The sequence below is a fragment of the Rousettus aegyptiacus genome, unplaced genomic scaffold (genome assembly GCF_014176215.1).
Source record: "Rousettus aegyptiacus isolate mRouAeg1 unplaced genomic scaffold, mRouAeg1.p scaffold_m13_p_2, whole genome shotgun sequence".
Taxonomy (NCBI): Eukaryota; Metazoa; Chordata; class Mammalia; order Chiroptera; family Pteropodidae; genus Rousettus; species Rousettus aegyptiacus.
The window spans coordinates 115,948,610-115,974,631 of NW_023416295.1; the positions used below are offsets into that span (position 1 = coordinate 115,948,610).

The 26,022-nt window shown below is 37.0% G+C and overlaps 1 protein-coding gene and 1 non-coding gene across 2 annotated transcripts in view; both read left to right on the top strand.

Annotated features, from left to right (window-relative positions):
* The window catches only part of PTPRR (protein tyrosine phosphatase receptor type R), a 217,534-nt gene that overhangs the window by 134,556 nt on the left and 56,956 nt on the right, over positions 1 to 26,022 (top strand). The window lies entirely within an intron of this gene.
* On the top strand, positions 21,335 to 21,469 carry LOC118614495. Its single transcript, XR_004956085.1, has one exon. It is a non-coding gene; the product is annotated as a small nucleolar RNA SNORA70 (small nucleolar RNA).

The window sequence follows — 26,022 nt, forward strand, 5'->3', positions numbered from 1 at the left end:
CTTACACTAGTACATTCCCATTTAAGGCAAAAATGATGTGTGAAATCAATCACATGCAAAATACATAAATGAGAGGTTAATTCTTTGCTTCCCCAAAATATTAAGTAAAGCTTTCCCATAGTAGTTTTTAAAATAAAAAGATCCATGTTTATATTTAAAATGTGATTTATATTACATTGAATACTACATATCAGAGTAGTAGGAAAATGAAAAAGTTTTCAAGATATACTCCCAGGTTTATACTCTTCTTATTTTCCTATATTTTAATTTTCTATCACTCTCTTTTTTGTTGCCTTAGGTTTTTAAATACCAGATATAAGTTTACTTTTATTTTCCATCACACACACACCACATCCCTTCAGAAAATATAGTCTGTGGCTTTAAGAACAACAGATGACCAAGAAATCATTCAAATATCTTTGAAAGTATTGTCAGAGAACAATGAGTAAAGTAAAAAGAAAGGGATTTGTTGCAGTAATCTCCAAAGTCTTTTAAAGAGAGAACACTTTGACTCCATAAAAAAGGAAAATAGAAAGCAATCAAGTCATTCTACTTCCTCCCCCAAAATATTTGTTGGTTTCCTGATGGATCTACCGGAGCTTCCATGTATCATTCCCTTACTTGGATGCCACTAAATTGCTGTCTGGGTTACACTATGGAAAGGTAAACAAGATGGAACTTTTTCCTGAGGCTCCAGGAGTTAGGAGAACTGGATTCCAGACCCAGCTTTGCCATTTCTGGATTAAGTGACTTCATGAGCCATTCCCCTACCTGGGCCTCATTTCCTTTTTTTGTAATGTGAAGGGGTTAAACTTGACTTCCTCACTTCCCTCCAGTTCTTTTACTCTTGTTACCCAAGTTAGTTTTATGTATTCATATTTGCTTCAAAGAGAAACCTTAAAACAGGTATCTGAGCATTGGTGGTATAGCAAGGGCAAGGTAACAAAAAGATCTGCTCAGATGCAGGCAGTAAGGGGTCATTTTCTATAGAAGATTTAAAGATGATAATAAAACTGACAAAAAGTCAGACTAATTTTTATTATCATGCTGGGCATATTTGAATTCCAAGGAGCGTAGATTAAATATCCATTCATTCATTTAAACGGAGTGAATATTTGAGAAAGGAGAGTACAGGGATGGTATCTTGCTCATCTTTGTAGTCCATGTGGGTGACTTTAGCAGCGGCAGTGTGTAATCACTGTTAAATGCATTGCCTGCCACTGGTCTATAAACTTCCCTGCATCCCCTCCCATCACCTTCCACTTCCTTCCCATCTCAGAGCAAGAGAAAGCTAGTCTCTGCATAACAACAGCAGGTAATTCCCTCACAACCCTCATAGGTGACTCCATCAGTTTTCCTCTTCTATTTTCACCTGTACCTCTTTGCTAATGCTGTTCCCTCGGCATAGAAACAGGTTCTCTTTTGTATTAAAGAAACTTCCTTAACCAATTCCTCCTCTGATTCTTGTCTTTCCTTTCTTTCCCGGATGTCTTAAATGGGCAAATTATATTTGTCACCTTGCTGGTCGTCTTCAAACTGCCATCCTTGCTATTTCTCTCACATATGCTTGCCAAGTTTATCAATAAGCTAACCACAAAACATGTTTCATTTCTTTTCATATCTAGCCCTAATGCCTAGTTCTTGTTCGAAACTCTCTCTTACTTTGTCTCCTAAGGCATTGTTTTTCTCGTTCTTGGGTAGCTACCGTTAGACTTCCACCCACACTCCTTTCTCTCCTTAACTTCAGAGTTTCATCAGGAAGATAGACTAAGCTAGGATACTTCAGGAATTGCTTGTGTCAAAGGTAGTAAGAGAAGAAGTGGTTGCAGTTGGATTACCCAGCAAGGAAAGAAGAGGTCTAAAGGTGAGAGATGGGAGTGAAGAATGAGAAAGAGAAATTCAAGCATCACTTTCTCTTGGAAGCCATTCCAATCTCCCTCTATCTCCTTCCCCTTCTAGTTTCCAAATCCCAATACAAAACTTGTCTTCAACTATTAGCTATAATATCTATCAATACGCACAGTGATTTTTAACACCTCTGAATCTCATATAAATTGCTCCTTCAGCAGTAATTTTAATTTAACAATAATTCAAAAAGGGACCGAAACTAGTTTTTGAGTGGTTTGTCCTGTCCCTTTACCAGCTTGTAAGAATCTTAAAGACAGGTACAGGCTCTAGATACTCTTGTGTTGCCCATGATTCCTGTAATTCTCATACATAGTAAACGCTAGAAAAATATTGCAGAGTAAGTTAGTTAGTTAGTTAGTTAATTAGTTACTATTTCTTTGTATCTAAGATCTCAGACAGGACCTCCGCAGGTCCCCGAATGTTACTGACACTTAATGAATGGACATTCTCTAACTTTTCTTAAGCTGTACCATAGTATGGTTCATTTTTGTATCCATATATAAATGATGATACAGCCGGCAGGTTTGTGATTTTAAAGATTTTCTTGGAGGTTGCAACCTGGCTGAGACTGGGAGATTCTTGTCACAGCTAGAAGGATATCTGCAGTGGTGAAAGCAATAAAAACATGAGTGTCCAAGAAAATATTGAGTATTCTACACCTAAACTCAAGGGTTTTGTTTACTACAATTTCCTCCAGGAGAGGTGGAATGGCCTGACTTCTGTCCCCTGCTCTCCCTAGAAGAGAAACATTCCAATGCTCAAAAATTTTAACTTAGAAGATACTTGTTCCTCAACTGATCTCCTTTCAGGAGTTATAAGTAAAGAATACAGAATGGAAACAAGTGAATATCTGGGTACAAAGTATACAAAAATACTCTGAAGATTAAAATCTATTCATAATGAAATAGACCCATCAATGAAAATGGATCCAACTCCCTCATTTTCTGTCAAGTGAAACTGAGACCCAGAATCTTCTCTCTCAGGTCTTAGGAGAGGTTCCCTGAAAGCATAGCTTGAGACAAGGATTCTTGTTCCAGTGAGTTATTGAGAGGATGCTCTCAGGAGAAGTCTAAAGGAAAGCAGGGGAAGCAAAACAGAGAAGAAACCAAGCAAAGAAGTGGTTTCAGATGCTGTGTGGGCCCAGTCTGATTCCACAGGGAGGTCTGGAGCATGAGTGACACCTCATGAACAGTCGTTCCCTCTGAAGGCAAATCGGCTGGGCATATGTACCCCTGTATCAGTTAACTATTGAGTTCAGGCCACCCTGGGGATGATGGAGATTTAACTTCCTGGGCATCTCTGGAGTAGACCACTTCCATCATCTGAGGGTGATTCTCCAGAGAAGCAGCAGCTGTGCGTCATTCACAGCCTCTACTCCCAGCAGCGGTGGAGGAGAAAGCAGGCACACCAGGTAAAGGTGATCTGGGTGGAGCACCAACAGCATTACTATACTTGCCCAAGATCACAACACTAGTTACAGCAGAGCTAAGTTTATACTCCAGGTTTCCTTGATCTTTCCAGGCTATTATACACTTACCACATAGCCTCCTTCAAATAAACACCATTTGCTCTGATGGAACCTATGACCCAGGACCACGGAACACAGACTATGAACCATTTGCTCCACCTGAAAATAATGGAATCATACAGATAACAAACAACCGTTTAGAAGCTAACCCTAATTTAACTCCCAGTAACATCAATAAAAACAGCAACCCGATAAAATTCGTTGACCCTTTACATGCATTATCTCACTTAATCCTCACAAGAGACTTGTTATTCCCTCCTTACAGTGAGGAAACTAAGTCTCAGAGAGTTTAAGTTACTGCCTAAATAACATAATGTTATGTTACTGGGAGTGGGGTGTGGAGTGACAAACAGAATTTGAACTCAAGCGGTCTGGCTCCAGAGGTTGTAATCCTAATAGGTACTTGGAGGGAGGGAGAGAACATACATCCTATAATGTATGGAAATTTTTAAAAAATAGATTACAAATCAATATATTTAGTAAATAGGTATATTATAGAGTGTCACACTGTTTTTCCTATTAGCAAATTTCATGCTTGGCTTTTAGAATGGCTTTTTTTTGTTTATTCTAAATCAAGTAAAATTCCATTTTGTGCAGTAGACTGAAAACACTCAAGTTGAATAACCATTTCATTGCCAGTCTAGAAGCTCACTGTCAGTCTCAGTCTTTCTTTCACCTGTGCGTTCCCATCCTAGAGCCCCAGTGGTAACCTAACGTAAATGACCAAGGTGATGGCAAACGTGAATACAGTAAAGAAGCCCAAATGAGAGGGAGCTATGAGGCAATAATCCAGAAAACTCAAGCCAAAAACTGTTCTCAAGGAATTTGGAAGGAAGAGCTCTATATTGTTTAAACTGGATAATAACTGAGCTCATTTCGCTATGCGTGGTGGACAGTGCACATGAGAGGGCACGTGCTCACGCCCTTTCACCAAGCTGCTGCCCGTATGGCGGGAAGAGGACAAATAATAAAAGCTAACGTATTGACCACTAACCTACCATATGCCAGCCACTGTGCTAGTGTGTTATCTCATACACTCTTTATAATACCCCATGAGGCTGGTACTATGTTTATGCCCTTCTTGCAGATGAGCTAACAGAAACTTAGAAATATTAAATAACATGTTCAATATCATAAAGAAATAAAGTTGGAGTTGGAGATTCAAATCTGGACAATCTGACGCAAAATCTGCACATAACCACTGTGTTCTTCCCCCTCCGAGATGATACAGATGATAAAATTTCCAGCTTCTCTCATTTTTTATGATCATGTCCTTGTAAAATGCTTTCACGGGGTCTTCCAGAGCTGGGGAGACATTGGAAACATGCACAAGCCCTTTGTTAACAGTGATCGTTACACTGTTTCTTTCTTTATTTGTAGGATAGACAAGATTGGATTTTTATGTAGGTGGGTTAGGGTTCTGAAGGGTTAGGAAAAAAAAGGTAAAGTGTCCTAATTTTAAAAAAAAAAAAACAGCAACACTGGGTTTAAGAAAATGGAGGCAAAACTTTTGAAAACCGCCTGAAAATTAATAGCTAGTCATGAAAGAAAAGGTAATAGTAGTAAATGAAAGAAATGACGGTGGCTGCAACCCAAGGAATGTAGAACAGATGCCAAGATGTATTTCTAAGGAATTGAGAGTAGTAGAATTCTTCCTAAGAAGGTAAAAAAATTGGCCATTACTTATTGGCAAGCACTGACCTAGCTTCTCTCCAAGTAGGCTGATTAAGTCCCGAGAGTGTAGACCTGGAAGGAGCTCTAATAACAATCACTATAATAGCTCCTTTCCTCTCCCCACCTTTCTTTTTCCCCACTCGTGGCCCTTGGTAGGATAACAAGAGCAAGTCCCATTGGTCCTCCTACTGCTGTATCTTCCACCAGACCACCCATCACACAGGCTGCCTCATCCTGGGATTCAATCAGAAAGGGCTGCTCAGCATGCCCATCCTTCAATATCCATTAACGTGAACCTGATCATGGACACTGGCTTCCAGCTTTACTTGGTGGTCTCCATTTCCACTCACACTACTGGGAGGTGGAGAGTGGGGGGAGGGGGGCAACACAACCTAATTACCTTTTTGCATTCTTATTTATAGTCATTCTGTAGGATGTGACCTATTTTAGAGAGAATTATGCTTGCTTCCCCTAGGTGCACTTTGCCAGCATATCTATAGAGCTAGTTCTCCTTATCCGGACTGTAAAGAAGTTGTTGTGGTATTATTCTGGAGGTTTGTGTTCACTGATTCCCCTACCTGTGATCAAATTAGAGTTTCACTGTGAAGAGTACTAAAGGCTGTGTTTTCTAAAATGAGATTTCGAATCTGTGCTAGAGGACCATGCTCCAGATCTTGATGTTCAAGCCGACAGAATTAGGTGAAATGGCCTTTTTTGTAGACATTTTAATCAGGGCAGGCATGGACAATTCCCAGAGTGCGCTTTGCTTCTCATTTTGAGAGACAGCTCTGAATCTTAGTTACCGTGTCAGGAGACTTTACCTTGCAGGCAGAGACATTTACTTTCGTAGTTATTTGGAATGTGTCTTAAAGCTACAGTTCAGGGTCCCATTATGATTTTAGGGACTGCTCGAGCATTGTTTTTCTATGAAGTGAGGCACCACTCTGTTCTCATCTGTTTTTCCAGCTATCGATACATGACCTCTATAGCAAAACAGTGAAAAATCACAGATCACCCACGGCAGATGACTTTAGCAAAATTAAGTTATTTTTCAACTGATGGGTTTGTTTATTTTCTTTACCTATATATTACAAATATTAAAGTGTCATTTCCTTTTAGCCATGCGTCATGATTATCTGGGTGTGATTTAAACATGGTGAGAGAGCTCTGTTCTCAGATATGATCTGAAGCCAGCCTGGATGAATCCTGATTGTAGTATGTGGAAATAGTGTCCTCTAGTGGAGAACTGCATGTTGAAGCATTTATTAGCTGGCCTCATTTAAAGGAAAGAGGATGCTGGTACTTGTTTTGGTTTAAAAAAAAAAAAATCCATAATGATTCGAATGTCTTCTCTGGCAAGTGAGGTATAATCTCTTCTGCAGATACTTTTTAAAAAGGTCTTGGTGTAGTGATAAAAGAAATGACAAATAGGTGTGAATACTTTCAAGTATGACGTGTTTTCTTAACAATGCTTAGCATCCGATCGTTTTCATTTCTCATTTAATCCACAAGTAATTTTAAGGACAGTGTGTCAAATAAAATTATTATTACCTAATATGTCTTATAATATATAAATCCTTTTATTTAAGGGCCAATATTTTTTTTCTAAATCAGAGATTTAAATATGACTCTCAATAATTTTGCCCTTTTCCAAGCCTACTTATCCTACCTGCCTCATTTTTTATTTCTTCCTTTCCCCTCTTGAATCTGATTCCTGGACATGGTGGTGTCTATAGCACAATGCCTGGTACATATTCCATAAATATTTTTATATCTCAACATGGGAAAAGGGAACAAGTTCTTAAAATTAAGTTGATGTTATGGAAAGAAATACTTAAAAAAAAACAAAAAACAAAAAACAGATGATCATCGTCTCCCTATCACCCCACAGACGGAAGTCTCCAGTGTATTTGCAGGCTGCCTGGCTTCTTTAACCACTGTGAGGGAGAGTCTTAGAGCCACTTTCCTCGCATGTTCCCATCATGCTGCACAACAAGGTGCTAAGGAAAGCTTATAAAAACCCTCATTCCCCTGCTCTGGATGTAGTCTCCTAAATGATTGATTAGTTTTGCTCTTATTTACATTTTATTTGCTGATGAATTTTGGCTCTTAAGTATTTTGCTATGAATTCCTATTCAGAATGTTCTTCTCCTGATGTAATTCTTAGTCTACTGAAGGAGTCTGAAAAACAAATTAGAATTTTAAACTCACTTTAATCAATAATGTGAGTAAACCTGATTCAGTGGTGAAGGACCCACAAGAGTGAATATTTTAAAAGTATGGCAGAAACCTACTGAAGCCTGAATGTGGATCCTTAGCCATGTTAGTCTCAGACCAATGGCTTTACGCTGCTTTAAAATCTCTTACTTTTTTCCATTGAGCTCTCTTTATCTTTGCCTAAGACAGCATTTCCAAATCTGCTTTAAATTCCCTTCCCCGGTCCTATCCATAGAAAAAAGAAAGATCATTAAGAATAGACTACCTCTATACTACATGACCCCACAAATTCTCTCTGTCTCTGTCTCTGTCTCTGTCTCTCTCTCTATGTCTCTCTGTCTCTCTCTCTGTGTCTCTCTCTCTCTTTCACACACACACACACACACACACACACACACACACACACACAGAGAGAGAGAGAGAGAGAGAGAGAGAGAGAGAGAGAGAGAGAGAGAATCTCCTAAGAGCTCATTCATCTTTGCTTCCTTACATGTAGTGGGGATTCTTTATATATTGGCTACATAATGAAAAGTTAATCTTATTCATCAGCATTATCCACTCATCTATTTCAGCTCTAAAATGTGAATTTAGTTCTAGAAAACCCCAGAACAGGGAAAACTTCTCATCTGCCATTTTATTCCTGGATGCTGAATTTCTCCAACCATTTCATGTGAGCAGTGGGGATTTTTAGGTCTGTGGCTTGTCTGCTTCTGTTCAGTGTGTGTGAGTCTTGTAAAATTAAAGAGATTCTATCCTGAATCTATTATTACAGTACAAATATGCGTCAACAAGAGGAAAATTATGAAGTTGAACGATTCTGTATTTGTTAAATAATGGTGCAGAAATCTAGACAGAATTCTCAGATAATGAGATAGAAAATTTCTTCATGAGGCAAGATTTCTTCATTTTTGAACATTCTGTAGAGCTTTGCATGGGATGATTACCCTTATCCTTGTCTTTACTATCCTATTGCATTTTTTAAAACTTTAACTTTTAAATCTAAATAATCATGAAAGTTTTGTGGAGGAAACGCTCTTCCATCTAACTTCTTGATCCAGGTGATCTTTATAACCTTGGCCATGGTAATAATGGCTTGGTTCGCTGTCACTGTTTTGTAGAAGACAGTTTACTTCACTTTTTAAACTAGCCTTGAAAATATATTATCTCAGCTTTAAAGGTGTTTTATTTTCCACTCCATCCACATAATTCACAGTGTGTTAAATGTGTTGAGGGCAGAAAATAGAAAAATTATTGGAAATAACTCTTTGTAGCCAAAACCCTTCCCCATATGAGGGAGGGGTTTAGGTTTTGGAGCAGTTCAGAGTAAAGTGAATGTAATTCCATTTGAACAGGTGAGAACCAAAGAATTTAAGCAATAAAACACGATAAATATAATACTAGGCATGGGGGAGGAGAGAGTACTTATGTATTTTCTTATACGGGCAGACTGAGTCCAAGAGCTTGGTTAGTAGAGATGTTGGAAGCATGTGCACAGATATATTATCAGAGTATTTAGCTCCTTTATTCAATGTAAAATCCTTGAGAGCAGTGAGGGACAAGCTCAGTACATGTTATTTAAAAAGTGGTGACCCATAGATTTCTAATTTCTAATTTAAGTATATTCTACCATATTTGACCTGTAGGGGGTGCACTGAAACAACAATATGCCCTGAAAGTGAAAATCAATGCCTGCGTATGGCTGTGCTACCAGTGAGATCTAGGATAGGGAGGGTGTCTCATGACATCTTTAACATGGTGTCAGTAAGAGTCTCCCTGAAATATGTTTAATTATACATGTCATTCAGTACTTTTATTCTCCCGAGGTGAAAAGATGTTCACAAAATCAAATGGCATTAGAATGTCACGGTCCTAAAAAATAATAATAATAAGTAAAATAATTCAAACATGGCTTAAACATGATTATTTGACCCTATGCATTTTTTCTAAATGATCATTATTCTTCAGAATACTAATCTGTGTAATTTAAAAAATTAAATTATAGGCTTCTTGGGATAAGGAAAATGTCTTACACCATTTGTGTTCTTACTGCCTATCAAGGTGCCTGGTGAGCAGTAGACCTTAATAAATAACTTAATCCTTTCCCTCATTCCCACTCTTTGTTCATGACAGTGGTTGTAATGGGCATGGTAATAGCCTCAGAGTAGGTGATGATATATTAGAACTAAGGCCTTCTTGAAAAATGTCAAATAACAGTATTTTAAGGTTGAGAGAAACCCTAGAGCAGTGGTTTCTCAACCTAATTTCACAGTCTACTCCCCTTGAGAAGGTCTGTAGCATTTCTAGATATTCTGCTAGATAGAAACATTTCTAGATAGTTTTTTTTTTTAAATCTAGATAGAATTTCTAGACAGAAAATATTTTAGGGTCAAACCCCAAGATTTAGCCTTGATACCTCTGAGTAGAGTTAAGGAGATATAGCTATAGATCTACACTCATGATAGCTACATATCTATCTATATCTATATCTATATCTATATCTATATATATATATATATATATATATAGAGAGAGAGAGAGAGAGAGAGAGAGATAGTGTCGGGATCCTAATAATTTTAGTAATAAATACTAAATCAATATATATGTATATATATATATATATTTAAAACATATAAATTTATATTTTTATTTAGTTTATTTTTCACTTACAGTTGACATTCAATGTTATCTTAATTTCAGATGTCACAACATAGTGGTTAAACATTTATATAACTAACAAAATGGTCCCCTCCAATTAGTCTAGTACCCACCTGGCACCATACATAGTTTTGATTGTTCATAAAAACATATCTATTTAACCGTGCACATTAAAATGCATGTATCTAAATGCCTGTGTATATTCAAATATATGTAAATACTATATGTTTCTACTTCTATGTTTACATTACTCCTATTTGTGAACCACAACTTTAGTGGTCCTGGTTCAAGTTCCAGGGACCTTCCCATAGCTGTGCAGCTAATGGTGGAGCCTCTGATGAAAACAGTGGTCATATCCCTTACTGGAAGCAGAGCTCTAAAACTGAAACAACTCATTGATTGGAAACCTAGAAAATTTTCCAGTGATTGTCTAAAACCAGTTTCATTTTTGTCTCTGCACTATCCCAATAATTCTTACCTTGTCACATGACACTGGATTCCTATAACTGGATTTATTTCTAAAATTATTAGGATCCCAAGACATGGCGTTGAAAGATGCCCTCCTTAGTGTTTCAGTAATGCAAGAACTGAGACAAAGTTAACTAACTCATTTACAAAGAACTTTAAATCCTGTGAGCACCACGTGTTGGCACTGGATTAGTCAACCATAAAATTATTGCTGGATTCGTGGCTAGCTGTAGATTACCCCACATTTTAATCTATATCTGTGGTTTTCAGCCATGCCGCACAGGGCCTTGTGGGAGAGATAGGCCGGTGAGGCCTGGCTTCTCAATGAGCCTACTCTGCATACTTGTTCTGCTTACTGGCCTTGCAGAAAATGTTTTCTTTCTTAATCAAGGGAGCCCCAAGTTTTTAAAAGAGTTTGAAAACTACCAGTGTAATTGTTTACTCAGACCAGCTGCTCAAGATAAACCTCTGGGGATGGAATTGGAGACCTGAGGAAGAATGCAGGTCGCACTTTGGTCTAGTACAGGTGTCTGTCTCACACTTCAGCAGTTTTGTGCAGGTCATGTCCTTTGCCATTTGGAAGCATTTTTTATGAGATTCTTTTAGTCTGATTTTAGTCTGTATGAGTGCAAGGAAGTAGCCAGCCCATGTTTTACCCACCTATCGTTGCCCTGAGTGTATCTGAGACATCTTTAGAGTTTTCTAGGGCTGCTTAGAATGAGTATAAATCCAAAAATAACTCCTAGAGAAGCTGGTGCTTACTCTCAGATACATCTTCGTTGGTCACTTAGAAAACCTGATTGCAATACAAGAGTATCTGATAACTTAGAAATTCATTTAGAAATTTTTCTTTTATAATTCTTTACAGATTAACTGATAGGTATCATTTATGCCTAAGAGTTAATTATTCTGTTTTTTTTTTATCCTTATAACCCATTCTTAAGTTGCATTTTACCTTACTCTTATAACTAAAGTCTTCAATCATCTCTTCCTGAAAAGTAATAGTTTTTTAATTTTCCCAGAGAAAGCAGTAATTGTCCAGAGAAAACCTCTGGATAAGAGAACCTTTGAATCAGTGGGTATGTGACTGTTTTAATTTTCTGAGAGAAGCAAAGTCAAAACTGGGACCCAGAACTCTGTCTCATCCAGGTAGGATCCTTCCATGACAGTGTGGACCCCTTAAAAGTTGTGAAACAATTTCAAGATTTCTTCTTCCACTATAGAGCAGTGTGACAGCCATATATGATCAAACAGACAACATACAACAATTAATGTATGACGTCTTTAATACTTGGTAGGAATTTTAACATATATATTCTTTCCACCGAAAGCTCATTATACCCTCCTCCATTTCCTCTCCAACCTTTTCTCCGTATATTTCAGTAGAAAAAGGAAAATGGAAATAAGTAAGAAGGAAACTCTATTTTTAAAATGCAGTCTATCCCATGATAATAATAAGAACAGTTAACATTTATTGAACACTTACTGCATTTCAACACTCTTCTAAATACTTTAGATGTATAACTCAAAATATTCAAAACAATCTTAGTATTATCTCTGTTTTACGGAAGAGGAAACCCTAGCCCCAAAAGGTTATGTCACTTGCTCAAGGTCACCTATCTGGCTATGGGAGCCATGGAAGGAATATACGTGGTCTGGCTCCAGACCCCAAGCTATCAACCACTGTGCATACATTTGTAGGGCCTTAAATTTCTACCCAAATTTGAAGTCTGATTTTTGCCTTAAAATGTCATGTTTACAGTAGGCATGCAATAAATATTTGTTGCATTGAATTGGATTTTTGATGAAATTTTTCTTGAATTAAGTTGATTAAAATATAAGCAAAACATTAAGCAGACTTAAAAAAATAAAAGGAGAAGAAGGACCATTATTTACTGGGTTTGAGCTTGCGTCTCCTGGACAATTTTCTACAAAATGATGTTGAAAATATCACCTGTTATCATGATTCATCTATGATGTGAGTCTACACAGGAAGCAATACTATTTGACTATGATTTTCCAATACAAGCTTTAAAAGGCACTAGAAAATCCCTCCCTTAACAAAGAGAGACAAACTTACTGTTTGCCTTTAACCGGGATTATGATAGAGCCCTGAAGTATAAATTCAAGCATCTTAGAATTTGAAAAATAATCTAGAAATGAAGTTGTTATTTGCCTCACAATCAGATAGTTAACTCTGTGACATTTAAAATTTCAGAAAAGTTATTATTCTAAAAAAAAAAAAAATCACTTTACTCTGAATGCTTTTTATTCTTTTCCCCTATTTTCTTTGTTCTGTTAAAAACCATTTGTAACACAAGGACATATAAACTCAGTGTATATAAACTCACCTGGAAACTAGTTGTACGTTCCCCCCCCCCCCAGTATTCAGCCCCCAAATCAGTAACTGGAGAATTTGAATTTTTCCGCATTCTTATTTTTTGAAAACAGAAGTATAAGAATGTAATACAATGAAAAGAAAGGCCTTAGATTTCCTGACTAAAATATAGCTGCTTTTCCTAGATTTGGTGGATAATTTTACTCCATTGTGCTTTATTTATTCTTAGTAAAACTTGCAGGGATTGTTTTCAGGAGAATGTCAGAGTAATTGTTCAAAACTGAGCTATGGGCCAACCCAAGGGCATTCTCCTGGGAATAGTTCAGCTAAAATACACAAAAGATCTCTCCTCTTTTCAAAAATATTTCTTCTTAAACATAAATATAAATGAAGAAAGTTTTGACATGAGATAAAAATAACAACAAAATAAGTCAGTGATTAAATGCCTTATGTTATCTTAGTACATAGTTAGATGGCAAATAAATCATGTCTCCTGGCCTTGTCTCTTCGTATTTTGTAATAGAATGATATATATGATGCCTTCTGTACATTGGTGTTGAAGGGGCATCCCTTCGAGACCATTTCTCTCTCAGGAAGGTAGCTTTGACCATGAGGCAGTATAAAATATTGGTTAATTTGAGACCTCAATGTTTCTTCAGCCTTTAAAAAAATTTTTTTTGATGAATTTTACAAATAATACATTCTTATTGCAGAAGTTTTGAAAACATATTTCAGCCAAAGAAAAAACATAGAAATTATTTACAGTCCCACTATCAGAGATAACCATCATTACCATTTTGCGTATGTACCTCTAGACTACATGTACACACCTACACACACTCACACACTGCACCTGTAACAGTGACAGCTGTGGCAGCAAGAGCGGCAGGGACAAGCACCAACAGCAGTTCTAACAGCAGCAGTGGGAGCTACCAACGGTAAGTCAGTAATGGCAGTAACAAGATAATTCATAACCACTATAGACATAACTGCAGAGAACGCTGCAGTTATTGTAGCAGCTGCGTCGAAAGTGTCTTGATCACAGAAATAGCAGTCGCAGCAGTCATGATATTAGTAACGCCAGACACGTAGCATTTATTATGTGGCTTAAGGACTATTCTAATACATATATTAACTCAATTAATCCTCACGACAATCTAATGAAGTAAGTGTACTAGCTGTACCCCCGTTTTACAGATAAGAAAACCAATTGGCATTCAGGTTCGTTCAGTAACTTGTCCTAGATCACACAGTCTGAATTTGAACGCTAGGCACTCTGGCTCCGTAAATCACTCTTACTTACTGCACTAGTAGTAACAGTAGAAATAGCATGAATTCTAAAATACAGTATGAAGAGTGTTTTACAATTTATATATGTTGTATAAGGAATGAATGAAGTCTAAGAGTAGTTCTGAAACTGGAAGAATATAAGAGGATATGAAGTTTAAAAAAATCTCTCACGACTAGAATGGTTTTTTTTTTTTTACAATTTTCAACATTATTATCTTTCAAAGATGGTATATTTTGCAAACATTTTTTGCTGCTCCTTTATTTCATTATTTCTGAAGAGCTGCTATCCCTTTGTATGCTTGTGTAACTTTTTAGCGTTTCTGTGAATTCTTAAAAAAAAAAAAAAAGGCAAATTAACCATGCCACTTAATTTGTCATAATTCTTGGTCTATAGGTGCATCTCCACATATTGTGATGCTTCATACGTATTTCTGAATGAATGAAGCAATGATGAGAAATAAAATTTCAGAGTTTATACCAAAAGCAGAGTTGGGTTGGGCCAAACACACACCACTGCAATAAGAATGCTATTTAATGCTGATGGCAACAGCAGCCAAGAGGCTAAGAAAAACAAAAACGGTAAATGTCGTTGATGATTTAGTTCTATTTTGAGGTTATTTTGGCTTCTGTAGTTCCATTTTTTGAAAATTTAGGTTACAACTTATATTTGTCATATTTAATCTACAAGTAAAGTTGGGATTGTCCCTTATACAAAAGATTTCTTTTGCTTCCAGAAAGCTATAACTCAAGATAATGTCAAAACTTAAAAAAAATCACTTCAATGTATTAATAAAATGTTATGTTTTTAATAATGAGAAATATTAAGCCTTGAGCAAAATAAATGACCCTTAACATAAGTTTGAATTCTTCTGCTCTCTTTAATGATTTCAGACTGCTAAAAATGGCAAAATTAGAAGTAAATATACTTTAAATATAAAATAACTTAAAAGGGAAAAAAATGCCCTCAAAAGTTATCTTAGGACTTTTCTGCCCAGGGTTTCAAGCTGAAGTTTTGGTGATATGACTCGCTTTAATTTCCAAGTCTCTTATCTGTAGTTTATTCTTGTAACTGTAGTTGCTACTGGTTTTTAACTTGTACACAGGAAACCAGTGCCAATCAATTTTGTTCCCAAGGTGACAGGAAACCCTGGTTGGTCAGATGTTGATTGTGCTTGCCGTTCATGCTCCACCCATCATATTTTCTTCCCTTTTGGCTGAACTTAAGACAAATTAATCAGGAGTTGACATCTGGCAGACAGTTTTGGTTTCTTCTCAGTGATTTGTTGAAACTGCACAGTTAAAAAGTAAAAATTCAGTGCATAAAACTTGTAGATACTAAATAGAAACACTGGCAAGAATCTCTTGTAAGGACTTGCATGGAAGGCCCCTCTCTTGGTTTTTAAATTGAAAGTGTGAATTTTCTCAAGTAATGAAACATCTGCTGAATAAATATTTCACCTTTTTTACAATGGTGAGTGGCTTACCTCACCCTTTTATAAATTCCAGATATGAAATGTGTAACAAGGGGCAAGGAAGGGCTCAGAGAATGTTAAGCTTTTTAACAGGTCTCTGATATTTGTGATTAATCTTTAGCCACCTGCAAATTTTCTTCAAAGTAAGTTCTATTCCATATTAACATATTCCTTATCGCTGAACACTCTGACAGCATATGTTGGTACTTAGAACATGACAAATAAGATAACTCATAATTAGCAGTTGAAAATCAAATCAAGCCAGATGACCTTCTCATCCTTCAAAGCCAAGCTTCTTTGGAGCCTCCTCTTTTGTGATTCATGACTCTATTAAAAGAAAAATTACAAACTGTCTACCAGCCTTGTAAACTGTTTTCAGAAATCATTAGTTTTAAAGACAGTGGGACTAGAATGTATGTCTGATTTTATCAGGTTTAGTGATAGTAGAGATTATGAGAAACGTATGAGAAATGTAGTTTGCTGTTTTTTCTGTATAGGAAGACGAAGGAATGTAACAATGCAGGAACATGAGATTAAGATAAACCTAAAAAGGGCAGGTATGTTAGACCGGATAGGCTTTTCCTGTTCCTAAAATGTCTTGTGTTCTTACACAGGAAAAGTATTCTTCTTCAACTGGGCATTTGCAAGTCCTAGGCACAAGACCTGAAAGTACCCTGGGTTTGGTGGAAAGAAAGCAGGAAAGAAGTGGGTGGAGAGGAAGTGTCTATGGCGGGTCCATAACCAGGGTAAATTTCCCAAAGGGTAGAGAAGTGTTTAGCCATTTATTCATCTACATCTCCTTTATCTGAGGCATGAACTCTGCTGATTTGTTCTTTCTTAATATTTTCCACACCTAAATTTAAATACATTTAAAACATGGGTAAGCTCAAGCTGTAGAGTCACCACAGTTTGCTGCCCTTGCTGACTCTGTCAATCCCAATATTTTCCAACTACCCTCCCAAAGATTTCTTTCCTAGATGTATCAGCAGGGGGAACTTTGATCCACTTGTTTTAGTTTTTCACTAAAGTATCTTCCATGGAGAGGTTAGGTCTGTGAAGTAAAGATTAAATGCTAGAAAAGGTTTACAATGTTTTGAATCCTAACCATTTTGCAGAGCCATAATAGTCCTGGTTTTACCAATAGCCACATAGCAGAAAAGCCCAAAACACTAAGTATTAATAAGGAATCAGGGAGACTTGGCATTTGTCAAGGCTCTGTAAGAAATCTGGTAGTGAACTGAAATAGAATCCTGCAACAATGCTAAAATGAATTTAAAAGACATTTAATGTCTACACTTTGCCCACTCATTTTAGCTCCCCGTTTGATTTGCATAACTATCGATTTGGACAGGAGCGATCCACTGTGTGCCTGCTCTTCTTTCCACCTGCAGTCCCACTGGAGTGCTCCCAAGGAGTGTGTCCCAGGCGAGTGGCTGCCAGTTGTTATTCTCAATATTAGTGGGTGCCCCTTGTGAGATGCTGGCTAGAATAGATGAGTGTCTATTCCTGGACAGCAGTTTTACCATGTGCAACGTTGACTGACTCTGCCTGTAATCAAAACTGTTCCCTCGGTTCTTTAGCATCATTTCTAACCTACTAAGCTGAGAGCTTTGGGATGTGTGGCAGTAGCATGAGTAAGTAAGAGTTTTTGTAAGGCATCCAAGCATAGGAATAACAATGGGTAAATGGCTGCAATGCATTTCTTCCAGGGACATATGGCGAGTGTGTTTTTCTGGATGCTCTTGTTTATATAACGCATGCATTTAAATAATTAAGCTTGTCTTGGCATGCTTGGAATAGAAAGTGTTACTATTCTGGAGCACCTACCTCTGTATATGCAAACCCTATCCAGTGAAGAACCAAATCTGCCTTAATCTGAACCTGGATGGAAAAAGGGGAGTGGGGGAGTGCAGGAAGTAAGATTATTTATTGGGCATATTTAAATACTGGATAACATCCCAAGGCTTAGTGTTAGTACCAATAAGAAAAATGTCCCACAATAATTATCTCTATATGGAGAGAAAGAAACTAGAAAAGCGTTGATGTGCCTCTGTGAACACCTAACATTTGTTGAGCAGCTGCTATGTGTCAAGTACTGTACAAGATGCATCACAACTACATATCATTTCCTTCTCAAAACTTCCTCAAGGAGATAGATTTAATAATCACAACTTTAATGACGAGGACGGAGGCACAGACATTTAAGTAAACGTCATAGAGCCTGTAGGCTGCAGAGATGAGCCCGGGTCTGTGTGCCACCAAATCTCATGCTCTTTCCTGTCTCCTCTGATGACCAAGGCACCCAGGAATTCTTCTGTTTTAACCTTTTCTATATTCGTAGTCCAACTGTATTCAATTTCGTCAGAGAAGAGAGAAAAGAATTCTAAAATAGTTATCTGTTCCGCCTCACCCCTCGTAAACCCACCACGCTCGGAGAAGAGCCGGTGGTGCGCCTTCCGCCCCTAGATGGCTCCTATGCGCCACTAACGGACGAAGAAATCTCAGGGTCAACAGCAGTTCGAGCTTTGCTTCTGTTCCAAGGACATTGAAGCAGCTCATTTCGATGTCTTCAAAAATCCTGCTGGAGATATTTGTTGCCGTTTTAAGATTTACAGCCAAATCAAATAATCAGGGAAAAGGTCGGGTAAGAATCCTAAAGTTGACAAGGAGTCGCAGAAACCTCGCTTCCCAGCGGCTTCTTATCAGCTATAGAAGGCAGTCGCGTAGGGACTTCGCTGTTACGCTTCAGATGGCAAATGCACTTAGCAGGGGTTCCCACCTAGGATGTCCATGGTTTTTTAGAAGACTCTTGTTTGAGATCAATAAAAGGGCTTTTATTTCTTCTTTGTTAGCAATGACAAAGATTTATGTTATATGGAAACAATCGAATCAGGTGTTTAAGCCTCTGCAATTTTCATTCTAAAAGAAAAGAAAGGATTTGCTGTCCTCTTTCTACCCTTCTTAACAAAATAATTCAGATTAGTCAGAGAGTTTTATAAGATTCATTAGGATTTGCATTAAAAAGGGATTTCTGTGATAAAGCACAATTTCACTACAGAAACGATCTGCAGGAAAAGATGCGGGTGGAGAGCCTTGCAAAGTTTGCATTCGTGAACCCTTAGGTTCCCGTAATGTTGCAGACCTTATCGAGGGCAGCCCAGGAGCGAATTGGCAGTACATTAGAAAGCATGATTATGAGAGGGAAAGCTGAAATGGCCCTCATGTCAGCTGTTTTCCTCCACAGGATACTGGGTGATTCCTGTCCCAACCAGATACTGATTACTTAAAGCTTAGCCCAGGAGTTCTTGTCAAAAACGATTTCCGTAGTATATTTTGACTTGCTGGGGTCTGAAGAACTTCTGGAATTTGTTAGGTGTGGACCTGAACTCTAAGAACTCAGAGTATTCAGTTAATGAACTCTATCCGTTTGAACGGAACGTCTTAAGCACCCGGTTTTTATCTCAGTCACAGTTCTCTGAATGTCCTCATCTGACATGGAGAATTATTGATGGGAAGATGTGTGTACTGATAAATGCATGCACAGACAAATGAAAGTAAAAACATATCGTCAAACTTTTATACAGTATTTTAAACATACACAAACTGCTATAAATTTTCAACCTGTAAATTTATGTATTCATTTCCCACTTATAATTACATTTCTTAAGTTTTACAAGTATTTCACTCATCTATAATCGAGATAAACTCAAATATTTAAGTTGTTGAAGACTATATTCTAGAGTAAATAAAATTTTCTTCATATGAAACACAAAGAATTAATGTAACACCCAACTTTTCAAATATTCTACCAAATAACCAAACCAGAATGGTAGACACAAAAAGGGTGTGTATTTATATATAAGCAGTGAACCATGAAGCACTTTTTAAAAAGACTTGTCTTAAAAGTATAACTACCAGTCTTAAGGGTTACAGAATTTTATTGTTCCAAACATCCAGAAGTTAAGAAGCAATTTCAAATACTACAAATGATGATATTCAAATCAAAATAACATATTTTCTAAAATTCATTTTATCACAAATCAGATAATTTGAGAGACCTTTCATGTACTATGGCTGTGTGGAATTTTTTAAAAGAAAATCTTATTTTTCATTTCTTAGCATGGATCCCTATTCATACAAGAAATCAATAAGCATTATTATAAGAAAATCAAGTTTTGTGTTATCAGGTTACCAGGTTTTACATTATAGTTATTAGATTTTACATTAAAATTGTTTGGTACATAGTAAAAGCAAATACTATTTTTTTTTTCTTTTGGAATCAATAAAAACATCATAATAAACAGAAGAAACAATTCATACTTAGTCAGTCTTGAAAGGCTCGGGGTACTTAATTCTTATTTCCCTTCCTACACTACAAATCTCTGCCATCCGTAGAAGAGACACATAGATGCAGAGAGGGAATTGAAATCAGGTCAATTATGTTCCACAGCCTTGGCAGCATTGCCAGGCACTTTTATATATGGAACGTTTTCTATATTGAATGATTTTGTCCTAAAGTTCTGTATTGACTTTGTCAGGACAACCTACGTGTCCTGTATTCAGATTTTTCCATTAAATTATGAAATTTTAGCAGTTAGGGCTATTTTTCAAATCTGACTGGGTATACTGTGTTTTTATTTGCTAAATCTGGTGACGTACACTTTGCAACCCCTTATTAAAGTCTTTTAGTAAGTAGATTCATCACATACTTCTTAAGTCCACTCATCATCAGAAATGACTATTTTTAGAATTGTCACTAGTATAGCTTAGGACCACATAACATGCTCAGATGACAGAGTTAAGTGGTATTTCAAGTCATTCTAATCTGACATTCTTCCTTTATCGAAAATGAAATATGTATTTTTTCCTGTATTATTACATTACATCGTTCACAAAAGTATTTTGTCCTAGAGATCTAATAAAAATATGACTGAAAATCTCGGAGATTAAGAGTTGTCTAGATAAATATTAGGATTTCTATATTCAGGTCTTCATTGTAAATAAATAATCAATTAATTTATAAAACAATACCTGAGAGAGAATAGTTTATAAGAGAAACAAGGAATGTTCTTATAGCTATTGTTCAAAAGTGTGATTTCACATATTCTCCATTGCTATCTACTTTGAAGAAGTGCCATTGAATATATTAAGTATAGAACATTTTAATTTTGTCTACAGTTATAGATGTCATTTGGATGGCAAATCCCTATAGTGAAGACTTAATGACTACCAGTTGCATATTACCAGAGAGTAGATTGAAATGGCTTCTGTGATTAAAAAAAAAGTTATTTTAAATAATCTTACATGAATAGTGATTAAAGCTGACCTGGTAGATATTCTGTTGCAGTGGCCCAGGTGCATACCATCTGTATATTCCATAGTGGTTGGAAGAAGCCACCATGTGTATTTATAAGTCTAGATAATTGAGTCACCGATCTCAAAGTAGGTGTATACTCCACAGGGAATGTGCAGAATGGTCTATTGGGATGTAGAAAAAAATATTAGAAAACCCATATTTGCTTTTATCTTGCCATTTTCTATTTCAAATCTAGTAAGTGTTTTATAATTTGCATAATAATTAAGTATGGTAGTACTCGTATATAATTTATAAATAAATAAGTAAATTTCAGTGGAGATATTCTTACTTATTTTTACTTGTAAGGGTAAAAGAGGAAAAATTTAAAAGTTACTAATAAATCTACCTGAATTGGAATGTAAATTTAGAAGGCAAATATAGTGAAATCAATCCAAATGTTTTCTTGCATATCACAATTCCAATATTCACTGCAGCCAATTAAGCCGACCATGCTCTTTTCCCCATGGGGGCCCGGTATGCAATGGCTGCAAACAGCAGCATCCTTAGTAGTGTATGCAGCCTATTGTTTGTATGAGTTGTTCTAAGGGACCTTGGAGACAGTCTTTTCTGGTAGATACTCATGTCTGACCTCATGTTATTTCCAATCTAGACAGATATATGGGGTGCCTTTGGACAACCCTAAGGCACAGTGGCCAGGATCCACATGGGCCAGGTTATCATGTCCGTTCACACCAAGCTGCAGAACAAGGAGCATGCAATTGGGGCTCTACGCAAGGCTAAGTTCACGTTCCCTGGCTGTCAAAAGATCCACATTTCCAAGAAGTGGGGCTTTACTAAGTTTTATGCAGATGGGTTTGAAGACATGGTGCCTGAAAAGTGGCTCATCCCAGATGGCTGTGGGGTCAAATACATACACTCTAATCGTGGCCCCCTGGACAAATGACAGGCCCTGCACTCATGAGTGTTGGTGCTGCCCTCTCCCTACTCCTCCACTAATAAATCCCTATCTCTGTCTGTAAACAAACAAACAAACAAACAAACAAACCAAAATTCTAATAGTTATCCTGTTGTAAAGGCTTAGAAACCAACAGAGGGAGAAATAAAAGAGGAAAAGAGGCAGAGTTTTGTAATATTTAAAATAACAACAAAAAAATTTACTTTTGTCATACTTCATATAGAGGAGAAAACATATTAATTATACCTCTCATAATTGTTCCTACATTCTTTCAAATAAACAAAAATATAGTTCAGGAATGTCCATTGTAACATTGTTCATAAATAGCAAAAAAGAATTGGAAATAAATACATATATCAATGGCTATTTACCAATAAATATGTATCATTGTATATTTATTATTTATGAAATCCATATTGTTACTCTAATAAGACAAGCTTTCCTATATATGAAGTGGAAAAAGTTTCAAAACTGTATGGAACTTTACAATTCAATTGCTATTGAAAACCACATACATGTTTATTTTTGTAAAAGTATAGATAATGTCTAGAGGATGCATAAGAATATGAACAGTGGTGAGATCTGAGAAGTAGAGGGATTTCATTTGCCTCCTTCTGTATCATTTGAAAACTTTACTATAAGTATATATTAATTTTATAGTTAAGTTAAATTAATGTTTTAAAAATTAAAACAAATAAGACCTCGCTTTTTTTGAATTAATAGGTATTTGTAGCATAGATATGTCTACTCAACACAAAATGAAGTACAACTGGAAGAGTAGCCACATTATGTGAATAATAACGTAGGCAGACGGCCATTAAAACCAAGAAGATACCTTTGGTTGTTGACTTTAGACTATAACAAGCAGTGGCAAAGCTATACTTTATGGTATGGAGACACAGCAATAAGTTTAACATCCCTCATATGATTCTTGATATTTCACTGGCTTCTTTCATTATATTTCATTCACAAATATAGAGAATTGCATTATAAATATCCATGCTTCTATCATCCAGCCTTATTAACAAAATATAAATACAATAAAAACTCTGGTTGCTTTTGACTAATCTAATTTCTCTCCCTTTCCCTCAAAACATCTTTAAAGTCCACATATAAGTGAAATTATATGGCGTCTGTCTTTGTCTGACTTAACTCTACTCAGTGCAATACTCTCTAGGTCCATACATATTGTTGCAGATAGAAAGATTTTGTTTTTTTTTTAATGGCTGAATCATATTCCATTGTATATATGTACCACCTCTTCTTTATCCATTCATCATAATGGGAAGCCAGATTGCCCAGATTTACAATATCTTGGCTATTGTAAATAATGCTGTAATGAACATATGGATACACATGTTCCTTCGCGTAGTGTTTTGGATTTCTTTGGATAAATACCCAGAAGTAGGATAACTGGGTCCTTCTTTGTCTCTTGTTATAGCCTTTGTTTTAAAGATTGTTTTGTCTGGTATGAATATTGCAAACTCAGCTTTTTGTTGTTGTTATTTCTATTTTCTTGAAACATCTTTTTTTATCCTTTTACTTTCAGTCCGTGTGTGTCTTTCAATCTGAAGTGAGTCTCTTGTAGGCAGCATATGTAAGAGCCTAGTTTACTTATCCATTTAGCAACCCTATGTTTTGATCAGAGCATTTAATCCATTTACATTTAAAGTAATTATTGATATACATAGTTATTGTCATTTTATTATTCATATTTTTATCTTATTTTTCCTTCTTCTTAAAGATGTTCCTTTACCATTTCTTAAATACTGATTTAGTGATGATAAACTCCTTTAGCTTTTTCTTGTTTTGAGGTTCATTTTGTTTGGGACTCTCTAAGCTTCCTGGGCTTATATGTCTACTCCCTTCACCAAGTTAGGGAAATTTTTAGTTATTATTTCTTCAAATAAGTTTTCAGTTCCTTGCTCTCTCTCTTCTTCTTCCGGTATCCCGATGATGCAAATTTTGGTATGTTTGATGTTGTTCTAATAGCCCCTTAAACTGTTTTCTCAATGCTGTTCTAATTGGGTGTTTTCTACCTTATCTTCAAAATCACTGATTTGATCCTCTGCTTCATGTAATCTACTGTTGATTTCCTCTACTGTAGTCTTCATTTTATTTATTGTATTCTTCATTTCTGACTGGTTCTTTTTGTTTTCTATCTCTTTCATTTCTCACTGAGTTTATCTACTATTCCCATAAGTTCATTGAACATCCTTATAACCAGTGTTTTGGACTGTGCATCTGGTAGATTTCTTATCTCCATTTTGTTTAGATCTTTTTTTGGAGCTTTGTTCTGTTATTTCATTTGGGACATGTTTCTTGTCTCCCCATTTTGGCCATCTCCCTGTGTTTGTATTAGGTAGGGCTGCTATATCTTTCAGTCTTAGCAGAGTAGCCTTATATAGTAGATGTGCTATGGGGCACAGTCTTTCTTGGTCGCCTGAGCCAGATGTTCTAGGTATGTCCCTTGTATGAGTGTGTTCCCTCTTCTTGTAGTTGAGCCTTGATTGCTATTTGCATGTTAATAGGAGGGATCGACCCTCAGGCTGATTGCTTGAGAGGACTGGCCAGTGCAGGGCTGGCATTATGGAGCAGAATTCACTTTAGCAGAACTCTGGTGCCTGCTCTTTCTGCTCTTTGGGTATGTTGTCTTCGAATGCAATCCTGGGTGGTGCTTCAGCTTGATCTGAAGCTTCCCACTGGACATGCCAGACCTGGGAGGAGCTCTGCTGCAGGCCAAGTTCAGCAGCAGCCTGTGTCCTTCCAGGGGCTACCCAGCAAGAGCCACCAAACAATTTGTAGATGGATGCTATCCACACTGGATTTAGAGATGCCTAAAGAGGCCAAGCCATGAACTGAGGCCAGCTGCCACTAGTTCTGGGCTTTGGACTACTTAGCAAGAGGTATGGGGCATACTAAGGCCAAATACTGATTGTTTGGATCTTGTGAACCTCTGAGAGATTTTAGGAAAGTCCACAGCAGGAAGCAAGATAGGCCAAGTGTATGGAAAAGACACTGGAGACAGCTTGAGCCTGAAAGTTGGTAGGGGTAAGGGCCTCAGGGAATTACCAGGTCAGGGCGCCCTGTGTTACCCACATTGATTAAGACTCAGATATGGCAGCCACATGGGTCTGCACACTGGAAGAGGGGAGGTTTCAGCAAAGAAACATTTGATTCTACCAGCACTTCTGTCTGGGAGAAAGCTGTCCCCTACCCCCCTCCTCCAGCCCTCATCCTGAAGCCAGACAATTCAGTTCCACCTCATATGTCCCCGGCATTTTCTAAGCAACTGCCCCAGTGCTGGAGCTCAGAGCAAGTGAATCCATCAGTGAGTAAATCTGAATGTGGCCCTTTAGGAGGAATGCCTCCATCTCACCCTCCATCTCACTCAGCCTCAGTCTCCACTGGTTTTCACAGCCAGAGGTTTTGGTAACTTTTCTTCCTGCCACTGGAACTCTAGGTTGGGAAGCCTACTGTGGGACTAGGACCCCTTGCTCCTCTGAGGTGACCTCCACAGTTGAGATATCCCTCTTGATTCTCAAACACCACATACGGTGTAGGATCAATCCTGTTCCATGCCTCTGCATGCCTACCAGTCTCGAGATGGCTTCTTCTGTATGTCCTTAGTTATGGGACTTCTGTTCAGCTGGACTTCAGGTGATTCTCAGTGATAGTCGTTCTGTAGTTATAATTTTGACGTGGTCATGAGAAGAGGCAAGCACAGTGTTTATCCACTCTGCCACCTTGACTAGCCCTGGTCTACTGATTTAAATGGTAGTCTCAACCCTAAAACACTCAGAATAATGACTTATACCAAATACCTTGGCACTCCATGGCCAAGTCAAGCTGACATATAAAATTAACCATAACAGATACTATCAAGAAAGTGAAAAGATAATCCATAATATTGGAGAAAATATTTGCAAATTATATATCTGAAAAGGGTCTAGTATCCAGTATATAACTAACTTTACAACTCAAAAATAAAATGACAAATAACAATATAGAAATAGACAAAGGATTTAAATAGACATTTCTCTACTGAAGAAATATGAATGGCCAGTAAGCACATGAGGAGATGCTTAACATCATCAGCCATTAAGGATGGAAATGCAATCAAAACTGCAATGAGATACCACGTCACACCAAGTAGGATAGTTTAATCAAAACTATGGACAACAGTAAGTATTGGCAAGA